Source organism: Mesoplodon mirus (genome assembly GCF_964341445.2).
Source record: "Mesoplodon mirus genome assembly, contig: SUPER_14_unloc_5, whole genome shotgun sequence".
NCBI lineage: Eukaryota > Metazoa > Chordata > Mammalia > Artiodactyla > Ziphiidae > Mesoplodon > Mesoplodon mirus.
The window spans coordinates 809,796-826,328 of record NW_028295698.1 but is presented as its reverse complement, the minus strand read 5'-3'; positions in this window follow the sequence as shown (position 1 = coordinate 826,328).

Genomic DNA, 16,533 nt, shown 5'->3' with positions numbered 1-16,533 from the left:
GTCCAAAAAGCACATCGGAGAATGTTCATAGTTGTAAACAAGCTCCACCTTTGAAACACAATCTACATAGAACCACATATACAAGCCTGCATGATGGATGAAGCCAAGGTCTCCTCCATGATTTCCCTTCTGACCACCTTATTGTCTCCTCAACCATAAAAGGTGAACTTGAAACTCAGGACCTTGCCTTGTCACCAGAAACATCCAAGCTTGGATCAGTCTTTCTAAGACCAGATACTTGCTCTCTGAACTATTAGAGACTTGTCACATACACACAGGTAGAACAGGATTATTTCTATCTACCTGGGGACTTGGAGTCTTTCACATTGCTCCTGTTAAAACTCTCACAACAGCAAAACTTTACCTACAAAGGGTTCAAGCTATGACACTCCCAACTTCCACAAACCTCCTCAGCTCTGGTGAGTCACATGCAGCCAATTCCAGGAATTGGAAACATGGTTGTGAGGATGAAACTGACTTTGGGGCTCCCCTTGGATATGGTCTTCCAGACTTACCAAAAGGCCATTAAGAGGAAGGTTTACCCCACCTCAGGGAAACCCGAGGCAGTACTTGCAGTCAAGGGCTGGCCATGGCTTCTGAGCTACATCCAAAAAGAATTTCATACTGTACCTGGATCTGCTGAAGCCATTTCTGACTGTCCGAGAGCCAGCATGTACCGTTCCTCAACTGCCTCCATTGTGGATCATCAGTAGGGCTGTCAGATTTAGGACATAAAAATACAGGATACCCAGTTAAACTTGAACTTCACATGAATAATAAGTCATTATTTTTAGTATAAGTAGATCCTATGAACTATTTGGGGCATACTTATCTTCAAAATGTACTCGTTGTTTTTCAAACATTCATATATAACTAAACAGTCTATATTTTATCTGTCAACCCTACTCAGCAGAAATGATGGAGGCTCATAGAGATCCAGGAGACGCCTCAGCGCCTCCTCAGCTTTTATTTCTACGTCCTGGACAGCGAGCACAAACCTTCCACTCCCAGTCAGTGGCTAGAATGGAGGATATTCTCTGTTGTAGAGCTTTTTCTACTTGTCATTGTTATTATCTTCCTTATTTTAAAGAGATGTTTATTTTTTCCCAATCTTAATAGCTCATCCAAAAGTATTTCAAAGTTCATTAGAGAAGGGAAAAACAATATGGTTCTGAAAAGTGAAGGAAACCGCCTGGTGTTTAGTAAAGAAGTAGTAGGGAGACTGAAAAAGCCAAACTTAATAAGCAGATCTCTCCAAGGGTATTTTCAGAGCTTGATACCCTCCCACACCCTGAAAATATTATTACATCAAGAATGTAGAACTGCTAACCAAATGTAAGGCTCCCATATGATTCTATCAAACTGAGGATGCTTCTTTACTAAGCAGTGAGCACACTTGCTGTCCCAGGGACCTTGGCAGTTGCAACGTAGGGCTCTTCCCTTTGGGATGGAAACAGCAAGTTTTCCTGTGGTCTACACGCTGGCCCCAAAAATACTACACTCCCAATACTTGTCAACTTTAAGTATTTTTCTACATATCTCCATTTTTCTGTTACTATTTGGACTACATCCTAGACTTGACACTACATAAATTGCATTCAAGAAGCTATTTTTAAAAGTTGGTAGGAAACCTTAAATCAATGGCTTGCAGTCCCTGGCTTACTTTCATCCAGGTGCATAAGGGTTTTCAAAAGTAGTCAGGTTAGTTACCCTGTATCACAGCCCCACGCTTGTGTCACAGATATAAAAATGGAACATGATATTTAAGGTTTTAGTTGCCAAATCATCAAGCCTCCCAGACAGAGGCAATAGAGCAAAATGATTACAGAGGCATGGATTTTGATTTGCTCCAGTGTCTTGGGCAAGTCACTTGGCCTCTGTATTTATTTGTACTTATCTGCACTTATCTGTCACTTGGGGGTCATAATTGTACCTGGTCCATGGGTACGCTGTACAAATGATCTGTAAAGTAGTTACAAGAAACCGACACAGAGTAAGCACTCCACAGACATTGGCTATTAGCTATTGGAAATATTTCTCCGTGAAACAGATGACATTATCCGTGGATGACTCGGTGGGAGACAGTGAATCACAGAATCACAGCATGTTGAAAGTGACCTAGTTCACACTCTAATGTGAAAAGAAGAAAAGTGTGCATGGGTAGAAAATGTCTGAAACGTTACACAACAAAGAGTTCATCATGTTAACTTGGAGGATTAGAATAAATCAGGAAAGGAGGAAAGAAAAACTTGAGTGTAATTCAATTTCTCTATCATTTGTGTTTCTACACTGAGACTCTGAATACACTGGAAGTGCAATTTTTTTTAATGCGGCGGGATAAAAGTTTTCAAGTTTTCCTGATCCATCCGTATTATTATCTCAGAATTGTTGGCATTTCTTGCCATCTTTGGATCTACACCCATGTGAGTCAGTGGGCCATTCTGGACGGAGGAGATAATAGAGCAGAAGTGAAGTGAGAGAAAAGGAGAGACAAGATTTTCTCTTTTCTCTTCAAAGAGGAAAGGTCTTTGGAATGGGAACAACTCACAACCAAACTTTGGGGAAAGGATGTGATGGAAAATGAGACAAACATCCTACCCCTGTGATGAGAAGGATTCCCTGGGCTGGATGGAGGGAGGTCACAGGTGGCTGGACAAGGAAACCAACTAGGGAGAAACACACACAAGTGCAGAGCAAACACCCTGAGGCCACTCAGCCTGACTCCATGCAAACATGTGTCCAGCAGACAGCCCTTCACCTGTGGCTCCCCAGCAAGACAGGTACCTCGGGGGTGCCAACTCATTCTGAGTCCATTATGCCTGGCCATTCATAAACCGCTGTCTAACGTGTGAGGAATAAACTCTCAATGTGTATGAGGAAATTGGGGAAGGAGATTGAAAGGTTACTTAAACGGAAAAAAAAGAAGTTCAGGAAGGCAAGATGGTAGAGAGACAAGAAAAAGACCTTAAAAGATAGAAAGGATTTGCCAAAGAAGAGAAAGCAAAAGAAATGATTCCGAATGGGTTAACCTGCAGCTAGGAAGTTAAGGAAGATTATTGATGGGTGAAGACTATGGAATAAAGTGAATAAAATTTCTCAGAAGTTGCTGAGCATATGGTAAGCAGCATGATTATCAAATTATGAATTGGCTGCAATGGCATTCTAGGGGGACACTAGGAAGGGGAAGCAAATGTTCCTGAGATGACAGTAGCAGGTGGAAAGTTGTTTCAGGGGAAGATCAGTCTTGCAGAGGGTGTATCAGAGGAGGGCAAGTGTGAGCAAGCAAGGAAATACTAAGTGTATACGGTTCCTTCACTGAGTGCACCCAGCCCCGTGGTCAGCCTTGAGAACAAGCAGGACTTCAGGTACTGGAGCTACATTTCAGTCATCAAGACTTGAGAAGACACCCTTAACTCAGGTCTTCTCTTCAAACTCCATCTTTCCTTCTTGACCTTCATTTGGCCTCTTCCCTTACCCTTCAGCTGTGGACTGAGGCCACAGAGCAAGATGGGTCACTAGTGTCCTCCATCCCCTGGCGACTGTGGTTCACATCAGTGGAGTACCAAAGGCAATAACCAAGTAACAGACACAAGAGTGTATGAAGAAGAAGAGATTCTGATAAGGCTTTCTGTGACAGTGTGGGCCAAGTCGGCTCTATATGGCTGGTATCACGTGAATTATGAGCAGCCTTAGGGGAGAAGTTCTCAGAAGGCAGAGCCTGGCTCTCGAGAGGCTCTGCGTGCTCACAGCCCACTCCAAGACCTCAGTTACAGCTTCGGCCCCCAATATCTCTCCCTCTGCCTGCTCACAGTTTTTGAAGTCTTCTTTCCTCCACATTTCTCTTGAGAGGTGGAGGAGGAAGATGAGCTTCAGGCCAGCTCAGACTCCCCTGGGATCCCAGCAGGATGCCTATCATTAACCTCCCACCTTCTAGGAAGCTCCTAAGATCTTCACATTTGGGGCAGTTCTCATTTCAGCTGTGCTTCAATTTGCTGGCTGGAGACGGACTGTTGGAAGGTGGCTAAAAGCAAGTAGCAATCCTTCGGGCAGCCTGGCCCTTCTCGACTGTCAGTCATCTTCAGGGATATTCTGGGAAATGTTGTTTGTTCTAGAGAAGGGAGGGAAACAATCCAATTGTCCACTAATGCTTGAATGGAAAATAAATGATGCTATATGCATGTGATCACATAATATCAAACAGTCAAAAATCAAAGACCTAGATCTATATGGATTCACGTGGATAAATCTTGAAAACATAATATTGATTGAAAGAAAATAAGATAAACAATGTTAGATTGTGATAACAGGTATGTAAGTGTTTAAATATTTAAATCAATTCAACATATTGCTTCTATATATACAGATGCAAGAAAATAAACTTTATCCAAAGAACACATTATTTACATTTAATATGCTCATTTATCTAGGAGACCCAAAAGAACCCACAGATAAACTAGCAGGAACTAATAAGACGGTTCAACAAGGCACACACATACAAGATCAATAAATTTTAAAAGTCAATCAGGCTCCTCTACGCTGGCGATAACAAATTAGAAACTATAAAAGAAAATAAGAAAAAAAGAAGATCTAAAAATTGTCACAAGAGCCGTATAAATTATTTAGAGCTAAGCATACGTAGAAGGCAATATAACTAAGGAACTGAGTACGAACAGTTAAACTCCGCCCAACCCAAGGTTAGGAAAAGACTGTTGTTACTTTATGAGAACAGACCCTCTTCTTAAGGAGCAGATCAGTAAGTGAGAGTGAATCAAAGAAACACAGCATTTGAAAAGTCAGCTAGTCCAAGCCTCTTGATCGCACATACAGAAGCTGAAGCCCAGATAGGTTGAGTTACTTGCTAAAGGGCCCAATGTCCTGACTCAAGGACTAGCATTTTTCACTCAGTCACAAGACACAATCAAATGCAGTACCTTGGAAAGAGATGGGGAAAAAATGAAGAAATCAATTATATAGTTCCTCATCTTTAAGTACAGAAATAGCCGTGACAAAATTACACGTATTGAGGGAAAATTGAAGTGCAGAGTTTAAAATGTCAATAATCCACAGGGAAACTGGAGACCATTTAAAACATTAATATTAAATCTCTCTAGAAAAGACATGAAAAGATCTCCAATCAAAATGTGAATTTTATAATAGACATGGTATGATACAATTTATAATAGATATGGTAGGAACCTTTCCCTTTCACGGGAAAGCTTCGGCTGGGAAAAAGGAATTGTTCTTGAAAATGGGGCCTGTGCTATTGCAGACACTGTGCTCAACCTAGGTCCACCGAATGCTCTGATGTCATCACTGAGGTCACAGAATTCCACTGTGAGCCTGGCAACCTTGCAAACATAACAGCCCTGGTGAGCACTAGGCACTACTGCTGGTTCACCAAGTGGTACAAGTTTTTCAGCCATTTAGGAGACTTGACTATTTTTGTTTGTATTGAATCATTTCAACGGATTGCCCAAGAGCCAAGAAGGGCCAACCTGTAGGGAAGAGGAGGAGTTGGACATCTCTTGAGGCATCTTCTAAGGGAGACTTCTAGTTGGTACGATGGAACGGCGACAAAAGAGGAAACATCTGGAAAATGAAGAGTCCCAGGAAACTGCCGAGAACGGAGGAGGTATGTGGGGGGCAACTTGTCTGGGGCACATGGGTTTCTGCCAAACTGAAGCTTCTCTAGGAAGCGGGGGACTGAGAACGTGTCACCTGTGAAGCAGGGAGCGAGAGACCTTGTCTCACTGATGCTGCCGTATCTATCCGGAGGGTCCCTGTGGTGTGAGACGGCACAGAACGGCCAGATGCCCCCTGGGAGATGGGAGGTCAGCTCCGCTGGTCTGAGGACTCTCTCCTGGGGCAGCCGGGCCTGGAGCTTTGTCGGACTCACAGCAGGCTGCATCCTGCTTGCACAGACCTAGAGGTGCAGCTTTTCTCAGTCCCCGATTTCTCTCTTATGCTCTTGGATCTTTCCTAGGGGTCATGAGGTGGGGGATGTGAAGGATGCAAGGATGCTGAGAGAGACCCATGAGTTGCTTGGCCTCTTTTACCAAAGTGGAAAGAGAAGCCCCATGAGTTGAAGGCCCTGTTGAAAAATATCTTGACAAGTGGAATGCACTTTGAAAGAAGATTGTTTGTCTAGGGATGGTGTCATATTGAAAGCAAGGAGGTTTTATTCCTTCAACAGGAAGAATTTCCCAAAGGAGATCAAGGGAAGGGAAGGGTTTTCCAGAGACTGAGACCGCGTGAGCGGGGGTGAGAAATGGCCTCAGGGTCCTGCGGGGAGCTCTGAGAGCCACGGGCCACGTGGTGCCTGCCTGCATTAAATGGAGGCGAGTAGCTTGCCCTGGGAGAGGGGTGGTCACCCCAGAGCTCCAGCTAGAGGCCTCTGCCCCAGATTAGAGCCCAGTAGCTCCTACCAGGCCCAGGGCCCTGGAGACTGTAGGATGGGCCCTGGGAATGGAGCTCTAGACAGCAGGCAGATTTCCAGGCAGTGGCTGGGACAGGCTGGGGAAGGCAATGACTGCCCCTGACCATTCAGAATATTTTGCCCTATGTTCCTGTGTGTGTGTGTGTGAGTGTGTGTGTGTGTGTGTGTGTGTGTGTGTGTGTGGTAGTGCAGAGAAGAGCGAGATGAATGGGGTTAGAGTGCTTACCAGATATAAAGTCTGCGTGGTAAAGTTCTTGTCACCCTGCCTGGACCTGGCTGACACTCGGTGTACGTAAGAGTGTATACAGAATTCTTGTTAGGGGTGTTTTATGAGACAGTAACTCATACACCCATGTACACTCTGATGCAGCAAAAATATCACACACCCCACATATAACTTCCTTAGTAAACCACACACAGCACATGGAGGTATATACACGCATCCCTCCTATACTACGTTCTCATACAACCCACCTGTATCACAATCCTCTCCTCCAACACCAAACGCTGGAGATGAGATATGTATATAGACACACACACTATATATATAGGACACACACACACACACACACACACTATATACATGTATCTCCTCAACTCTTGCACAAACACAACTAACTTCAGCCATCTCTAAATACCTCTATAAGAACCAGTCACGTGTCATACACACCACACTTATAACACATTCTTGCGTAATGCCAGACCCGCTTTGTACAAACCACAGTAAACCACAGTCTCAGTAACCCATGTCAGGATTGCCAGAGAAAATATGGGCTATCCAGTTCAATTTGAATTCTAGATAAAGAACAAGTAATTTTTCAGTATCCGTATGTCCCACATATTGTATGGGCTATACTTACACTAAAACTAAGTCAGGCCAAATACTGCATGGGAATACTTACACTAAAAGATTATTCTGGGTTTATCTGAAACTGAAATTTAACTGGGTGCCTTGTATTCTTGTTCGCTAAGTCTGGCAACCCTTATATACTTACCACCAGCTGATGTATTATATATTTATTGTAGTTTTGTTTAGTGTGTGTCTTCCCCTACTAGAATGTGCAGCGTTACCAAAGACTACAACAATGGAAGAGTGCCGGATACACAGGAGTAGCTGCTTACTGAATCTTGGTGAATGAATGAATGAACACACACCATAAATACAAGCCACACCATGTAATGAGGAAACGTTACATGTCCCAGAATTCCTGACTTGTGAACAGAAACCATGCACACAAAGGCCACAGACACAGATAGACACGTCTGCACTGTGCTCCCCATGCCAACCCCACACTTACCACAGACTTAACTGATACACGTCACTCACTCTTCCCACACACTCACAGTCACCACCGAGGCCTACATTACCAACTAGACAGTGAGAGAATAAGTATTGATTGGAATTAAATCCTGGAGGATCCACTGGGAACCACACTCTCAGCTGTGTGTATTCACTGCACCTGACACGTGTCACACACTCAGTAAATATTTGTGGACAGAGGACTGATGAACCCACCCTGAGCCTTTCATTCCTCCCTCAGGAATCTCGAAGTCACAAGAGGATCCCCCTCGGCTTGGATCCACTGTGGTGGCCCAAGGCTGCAGCCCAGGGGCAGTGGAGGTCTCCTCTGCCTCTAAATACTTCTTCTGTACTTCTACTCTGCGCAAGCTCAGCTACGCTGGTAAGGGCGTGGGGCTCCTCAGGTGACGGGGTGCTTGGCTGTGAAGCAGGAGGCACACAGATCCCAGGGAGGCTGAGAGGAAATCCAGGGTCATCAGAGGTGATGAGGGCTCTGTGGAGGAGCCTGGGCAGGATGGCTGAGCTGTTCCGAGGGCGTGGATGCCAGCTGAGTCTGGGGGTGTGTGTGTGAATACTGCTACTACCATGGTGGGGAAGTCAAGGAGCAGGGGCCGGAAAGGTCTGGGCTTGAGGTGGAGGGAAGAGGGACCAGATTAAGCGTCTTCAGAGGAAAATGTAGGCTTTGTCTTTGCCTTTGCTTCCAGAGTAGGACAGAGTTCTGCATCATACACCTCCAGCCTGAGAGCAGGACCATCCAGCTCAGGTGCACACAGCTCACACATACACGCGCCCTCCAGGCACAGCCCTTCTCAGTGCACATCAACCCCAAGCACGTGCTCCACAGTACTCTCCTGCACCACAGCCCCATTCCACAAGGAATGCACCACCGATATTCCCAAACTCACACTCCTCATCGTACACGCATCCAGCCGCATCCCTCACATACTACAGCCCTCACCACCATACTCCACACCCCTGTATACAGACACCGCTCCAGTATACCCCCCCACGCACATGAAAAGCCCACAGATGACACCACATACACCACTCCGTCCTACGGCCAACGGACACCAAGCTCACGACATTGCTATGTCGTGCAAATGTCCCTCTCTCGTCTACCACACCTGCTCCCTCAGCTTCCGGCATGGCCCATGCATGTTATTATGATTTTAATTTCCTTTTTCAGGAATCCGGAGATTTCATCGAGACACTGCCCAGCCTAGACCACCCCTAGCCCAGGATCAGGAAGAAGGAGAGACCGCTTCCCCATCACACTGTGTCTCCTCCTCACCCTCTTCACCCTGTAAGAACTATCTGCACCCAGACAAAGAGGAAAGGGGCATGAAAATACACTACATGCAGGTACAAGTGAACAAGGGTGTCGCTGTCTCCTGGAAGACAAAGAAACACTGGGAGTTGCCTGAAAAGCAGCTGACGATAGAAGAAGTGACCCTTCCTGAGGATGTGTGCGCAGTAGCCACTGACCCCTCTTCTGATGTGTCCACCGAAAGCCTCCTGTCTGACAGTGAGCCCACTGGGGAGGAGAAAGAGTATGAGGAAAGGGCAGAGCCAGGCAGCCCATCAGGGCCACCTGCCGTCGAGGAGAGACCCAGCGCCAAGACAGCGGACTGGATGCTGACCATGGAGACCGGCTTCAGGTGCATGGCCTGCTGCCGGGTCTTCCCCACCTTGGAGATCCTCCAGCAGCACGTGAAGGGCGGCGTCCTGCAGGGCTTCAACTGCCGTGCCTTTCATCTCACCATGGCCCAGCGGATGGGCAATGTGGAATCCGAGAGCACCCCTGAGGAAGAGGACGAGGAGGAGGAGGAGGAGAACGAGGAGGAGGAGGAGGAGGAGGAGGAGGAGGAGGAGAAGGAGGTAGAGAAGCAAGAAGAAAAGGAGAATGAGGGAGAGCAGCCCACGGGGGAAGGCCCCAGCCCAAAGAGACCCCGCAGGCAGGGTCTTTTCTCTCCTTTGAGTTCCAAACAGCAACTGAGATTCATGGGACAGAAGATCCTGGAAGACGGTGTGGCCGTCCCTTGGAAGAGGTAAGGCTTGAGGCTGGCAGTCTTCTGAGCCTATGTCACGAGGGCCCAGAGGAGTCTAAGGGAAGGGGCCGCACACATGTGCTGGTTTACCTAATGGCTCTGCAGTTGCATCAAATGGGACACACCCAGCACTAAGAAAGGCATTGACCTCTGTTGATGTAAACAAGAAGGTGGAGCCTTTTCCTAGGAGTTTTCTCAGGGTCTGCACGATGGACCTCAACTCTTAGAGGACGTACTGCCAGCAGCTCCTTCTCGGCAGAGAGAGCCAGGAGTGGTCTCAAGAGAGGACAGGGGCCCTTGCAGGACCAGAACTTTGAGGTCTGAGAGCCTTGGGCCTGAGCTGAGATCTCACCCGGACCACTGGACCTAGCCTTCTGTGACAAAGGGGAATATGAAAGAGAGTCACGTGGAAATGAGGTCCCCCGAGATCTGGAAATGTTCCAGAACCTTCGTTGCGTGGTAGTTGATCTGGAGCCAAGCTCACTGTGGTGTGTGTGGCTCTGAGCATTAAGGCAATGCTGGAGGGTAACCCTGACCAGCAGAGCTTGGAGTGCTTCTTGTCTCTTCCTGTTCTACCTCATTTGTTTTATCCCTTCCAGGGAGAAGAAAGGACCCTCGGGAGAGTAGCAGACAGAATGCCGTGGTCTGAAGGAGGATGAAGGGACCGGCACTCAGTCTAACATCATATGACAATAGAAGCGTCCTATGCAATAAAGGGCATTTTCCAAACCTTTCCTGGAGCTTTTATTTAAAGACATTTTTCTATCTATGCATCTATCTGTCATCTACATCTGTATCTTTCAAGGTTTGTGAACAAGCTTTCACATAAGCACTAGAGACGTCCGCCAGCATTTTCCAGAAGAGGCCTGCAAATTGCTGGGGACTCCTCACAAATAGGGAACGGCCACAACCCCTGCCACACAGACTATGCGCGTGGCCCTCCTGACGTACTCCCACTCTCTCTCTGAATTTCCCAACGTCTGAGATGAGGGTGCTGACTGGAGGCAATGATCACGTGCAGGCTGAATCTTCTCCAGATTCTGATTCTCTTCCTGGGCATATCGTCCTTAAGCACAGTCTCCATGTCCCTGGCCACACTGATCTCTCTCCTTCAGTCCTTCCCTCCCTCCCTCTCCTGCCTCCCAGTGCAGAGAATACTTTTTTGCATTTGAGACGACATTTATTTTTGGTTCACAGAATTCTCACCTGTTCTACTGTGGCCTCCGTTGTGAACATTCCAAAGCTGAGACTTTTCTGTTTTTCTCCCTCATTTCTGCTGAGTCTTTACCTTCCTAATGCAGTGAACTCACAGTGCCTAGCTGACTGGATGGGGAAAAAAATCCAGGGAGCAAAGAGAAATAATAAAAGAATATATCAGTTAATTTTTCATAGTGTTATCCAACTACATATTTTTAAATTTTGGAATAATATTAGGAATCTTCTCTTTATAAAAAACTGAATTATCGGGCTTCCCTGGTGGAGCAGTGGTTAAGAATATGCCTGCGAATGCAGGGGTCATGGGTTCGAGCCCTGGTCTGGGAAGATCCCACGTGCCACGGAGTAACTAAGCCCGCGTGCCACAACTACTGAGCCTGCGCTCTAGAGCCCGTGTGCCACATCAACCGAGCCCACGTGCCACAACTACGGAAGCCTGCGTGCCTAGAGACCATGCTCCGCAACAAGAGAAGCCACTGCAATGAGAAGCCCGTGCACCACAGCCAAGAGGAGCCCCCGCTCACTGCAACTAGAGAACACCCGCTAGCAGCAACAAAGACCCAATGCAGCCCCAAATAAATTAATTAATTTTTAAAAATTGAATTAGTTTCAAGGGTACAATGTATAAAAGTACAATAAAAGCCCCCCTTCATAACCCCCCAACCCCACTCTCAAGATGGAATCGATATGCTGTGATACAATTTATAGTCGTAGTACTACTCCTCCTCCCACCACATCCGAAATCCTCTGAGCCAGGTGCAGCAGCTTCCTTTCACAATGCTAGGACCCGCCACAAGACACATGATAATCCCTTTGGACATTTCAAGGAGCGGCACCAAGGGAACAGTACCGGGGAAATGCCACTGACAGCTCAGAATATCCATGGCATTTCTAGAGCCTCGGCACTGCTCTCGCTCTGGGAATGAAGGTCCAAAAAGCACATCGGAGAATGTTCATAGTTGTAAACAAGCTCCACCTTTGAAACACAATCTACATAGAACCACATATACAAGCCTGCACGATGGATGAAGCCAAGGTCTCCTCCATGATTTCCCTTCTGACCACCTTATTGTCTCCTCAACCATAAAAGGTGAACTTGAAACTCAGGACCTTGCCTTGTCACCAGAAACATCCAAGCTTGGATCAGTCTTTCTAAGACCAGATACTTGCTCTCTGAACTATTAGAGACTTGTCACATACACACAGGTAGAACAGGATTATTTCTATCTACCTGGGGACTTGGAGTCTTTCACATTGCTCCTGTTAAAACTCTCACAACAGCAAAACTTTACCTACAAAGGGTTCAAGCTATGACACTCCCAACTTCCACAAACCTCCTCAGCTCTGGTGAGTCACATGCAGCCAATTCCAGGAATTGGAAACATGGTTGTGAGGATGAAACTGACTTTGGGGCTCCCCTTGGATATGGTCTTCCAGACTTACCAAAAGGCCATTAAGAGGAAGGTTTACCCCACCTCAGGGAAACCCGAGGCAGTACTTGCAGTCAAGGGCTGGCCATGGCTTCTGAGCTACATCCAAAAAGAATTTCATACTGTACCTGGATCTGCTGAAGCCATTTCTGACTGTCTGAGAGCGAGCATGTACCACTCCTCAACTGCCTCCATTGTGGATCATCAGTAGGGCTGTCAGATTTAGGACATAAAAATACAGGATACCCAGTTAAACTTGAACTTCACATGAATAATGTCATTATTTTTAGTATAAGTAGATCCTATGAACTATTTGGGGCATACTTATCTTCAAAATGTACTCGTTGTTTTTCAAACATTCATATTTAACTAAACAGTCTATATTTTATCTGTCAACCCTACTCAGCAGAAATGATGGAGGCTCATAGAGATCCAGGAGACGCCTCAGCACCTCCTCAGCTTTTATTTCTACGTCCTGGACAGCGAGCACGAACCTTCCACTCCCAGTCAGTGGCTAGAATGGAGGATATTCTCTGTTTTAGAGCTTTTTCTACTTGTCATTGTTATTATCTTCCTTATTTTAAAGAGATGTTTATTTTTTCCCAATCTTAATAGCTCATCCAAAAGTATTTCAAAGTTCATTAGAGAAGGGAAAAACAATATGGTTCTGAAAAGTGAAGGAAACCGCCTGGTGTTTAGTAAAGAAGTAGTAGGGAGACTGAAAAAGCCAAACTTAATAAGCAGATCTCTCCAAGGGTATTTTCAGAGCTTGATACCCTCCCACACCCTGAAAATATTATTACATCAAGAATGTAGAACTGCTAACCAAATGTAAGGCTCCCATATGATTCTATCAAACTGAGGATGCTTCTTTACTAAGCAGTGAGCACACTTGCTGTCCCAGGGACCTTGGCAGTTGCAACGTAGGGCTCTTCCCTTTGGGATGGAAACAGCAAGTTTTCCTGTGGTCTACACGCTGGCCCCAAAAATACTACACTCCCAATACTTGTCAACTTTAAGTATTTTTCTACATATCTCCATTTTTCTGTTACTATTTGGACTACATCCTAGACTTGACACTACATAAATTGCATTCAAGAAGCTATTTTTAAAAGTTGGTAGGAAACCTTAAATCTATGGCTTGCAGTCCCTGGCTTACTTTCATCCAGGTGCATAAGGGTTTTCAAAAGTAGTCAGGTTAGTTACCCTGTATCACAGCCCCACGCTTGTGTCACAGATATAAAAATGGAACATGATATTTAAGGTTTTAGTTGCCAAATCATCAAGCCTCCCAGACAGAGGCAATAGAGCAAAATGATTACAGAGGCATGGATTTTGATTTGCTCCAGTGTCTTGGGCAAGTCACTTGGCCTCTGTATTTATTTGTACTTATCTGCACTTATCTGTCACTTGGGGGTCATAATTGTACTTGGTCCATGGGTACGCTGTACAAATGATCTGTAAAGTAGTTACAAGAAACCGACACAAAGTAAGCACTCCACAGACATTGGCTATTAGCTATTGGAAATATTTCTCCGTGAAACAGATGACATTATCCGTGGATGACTCGGTGGGAGACAGTGAATCACAGAATCACAGCATGTTGAAAGTGACCTAGTTCACACTCTAATGTGAAAAGAAGAAAAGTGTGCATGGGTAGAAAATGTCTGAAACTTTACACAACAAAGAGTTCATCATGTTAACTTGGAGGATTAGAATAAATCAGGAAAGGAGGAAAGAAAAACTTGAGTGTAATTCAATTTCTCTATCATTTGTGTTTCTACACTGAGACTCTGAATACACTGGAAGTGCAATTTTTTTTAATGTGGCGGGATAAAGGTTTTCAAGTTTTCCTGATCCATCCGTATTATTATCTCAGAATTGCTGGCATTTCTTGCCATCTTTGGATCTACACCCATGTGAGTCAGTGGGCCATTCTGGACGGAGGAGATAATAGAGCAGAAGTGAAGTGAGAGAAAAGGAGAGACAAGATTTTCTCTTTTCTCTTCAAAGAGGAAAGGTCTTTGGAATGGGAACAACTCACAACCAAACTTTGGGGAAAGGATGTGATGGAAAATGAGACAAACATCCTACCCCTGTGATGAGAAGGATTCCCTGGGCTGGATGGAGGGAGGTCACAGGTGGCTGGACAAGGAAACCAACTAGGGAGAAACACACACAAGTGCAGAGCAAACACCCTGAGGCCACTCAGCCTGACTCCATGCAAACATGTGTCCAGCAGAGAGCCCTTCACCTGTGGCTCCCCAGCAAGACAGGTACCTCGGGGGTGCCAACTCATTCTGAGTCCATTATGCCTGGCCATTCATAAACCGCTGTCTAACGTGTGAGGAATAAACTCTCAATGTTTATGAGGAAATTGGGGAAGGAGATTGAAAGGTTACTTAAACGAAAAAAAAAGAAGTTCAGGAAGGCAAGATGTTAGAGAGACAAGAAAAAGACCTTAAAAGATAGAAAGGATTTGCCAAAGAAGAGAAAGCAAAAGAAATGATTCCGAATGGGTTAACCTGCAGCTAGGAAGTTAAGGAAGATTATTGATGGGTGAAGACTATGGAATAAAGCGAATAAAATTTCTCAGAAGTTGCTGAGAATATGGTAAGCAGCATGATTATCAAATTATGAATTGGCTGCAATGGCATTCTAGGGGGACACTAGGAAGGTGAAGCAAATGTTCCTGAGATGACAGTAGCAGGTGGAAAGTTGTTTCAGGGGAAGATCAGTCTTGCAGAGGGTGTATCAGAGGAGGGCAAGTGTGAGCAAGCAAGGAAATACTAAGTGTATACGGTTCCTTCACTGAGTGCACCCAGCCCCGCGGTCAGCCTTGAGAACAAGCAGGACTTCAGGTACTGGAGCTACATTTCAGTCATCAAGACTTGAGAAGACACCCTTAACTCAGGTCTTCTCTTCAAACTCCATCTTTCCTTCTTGACCTTCATTTGGCCTCTTCCCTTACCCTCCAGCTGTGGACTGAGGCCACAGAGCAAGATGGGTCACTAGTGTCCTCCATCCCCTGGCGACTGTGGTTCACATCACTGGAGTACCAAAGGCAATAACCAAGTAACAGACACAAGAGTGTATGAAGAAGAAGAGTTTCTGATAAGGCTTTCTGTGACAGTGTGGGCCAAGTCGGCTCTATATGGCTGGTATCACGTGAATTATGAGCAGCCTTAGGGGAGAAGTTCTCAGAAGGCAGAGCCTGGCTCTCGAGAGGCTCTGCGTGCTCACAGCCCACTCCAAGACCTCAGTTACAGCTTCGGCCCCCAATATCTCTCCCTCTGCCTGCTCACAGTTTTTGAAGTCTTCTTTCCTCCACATTTCTCTTGAGAGGTGGAGGAGGAAGATGAGCTTCAGGCCAGCTCAGACTCCCCTGGGATCCCAGCAGGATGCCTATCATTAACCTCCCACCTTCTAGGAAGCTCCTAAGATCTTCACATTTGGGGCAGTTCTCATTTCAGCTGTGCTTCAAATTGCTGGCTGGAGACGGCCTGTTGGAAGGTGGCTAAAAGCAAGTAGCAATCCTTCGGGCAGCCTGGCCCTTCTCGACCGTCAGACATCTTCAGGGATATTCTAGGAAATGTTGTTTGTTCTAGAGAAGGGAGGGAAACAATCCAGTTGTCCAATAATGCTTGAATGGAAAATAAATGATGCTATATGCATGTGATCACATAATATCAAACAGTCAAAAATCAAAGACCTAGATCTCTATGGATTCACGTGGATAAATCTTGAAAACATAATATTGATTGAAAGAAAATAAGATAAAGAATGTTAGATTGTGATAACAGGTATGTAAGTATTTAAATATTTAAATCAATTCAACATATTGCTTCTATATATAGAGATGCAAGAAAATAAACTTTATCCAAAGAACACATTATTTACATTTAATATGCTCATTTATCTAGGAGACCCAAAAGAACCCACAGATAAACTAGCAGGAACTAATAAGACGGTTCAACAAGGCACACACATACAAGATCAATAAATTTTAAAAGTCAATCAGGCTCCTCTACACTGGCGATAACAAATTAGAAACTATAAAAGAAAATAAGAAAAAAAGAAGATCTAAAAATTGTCACAAGAGCC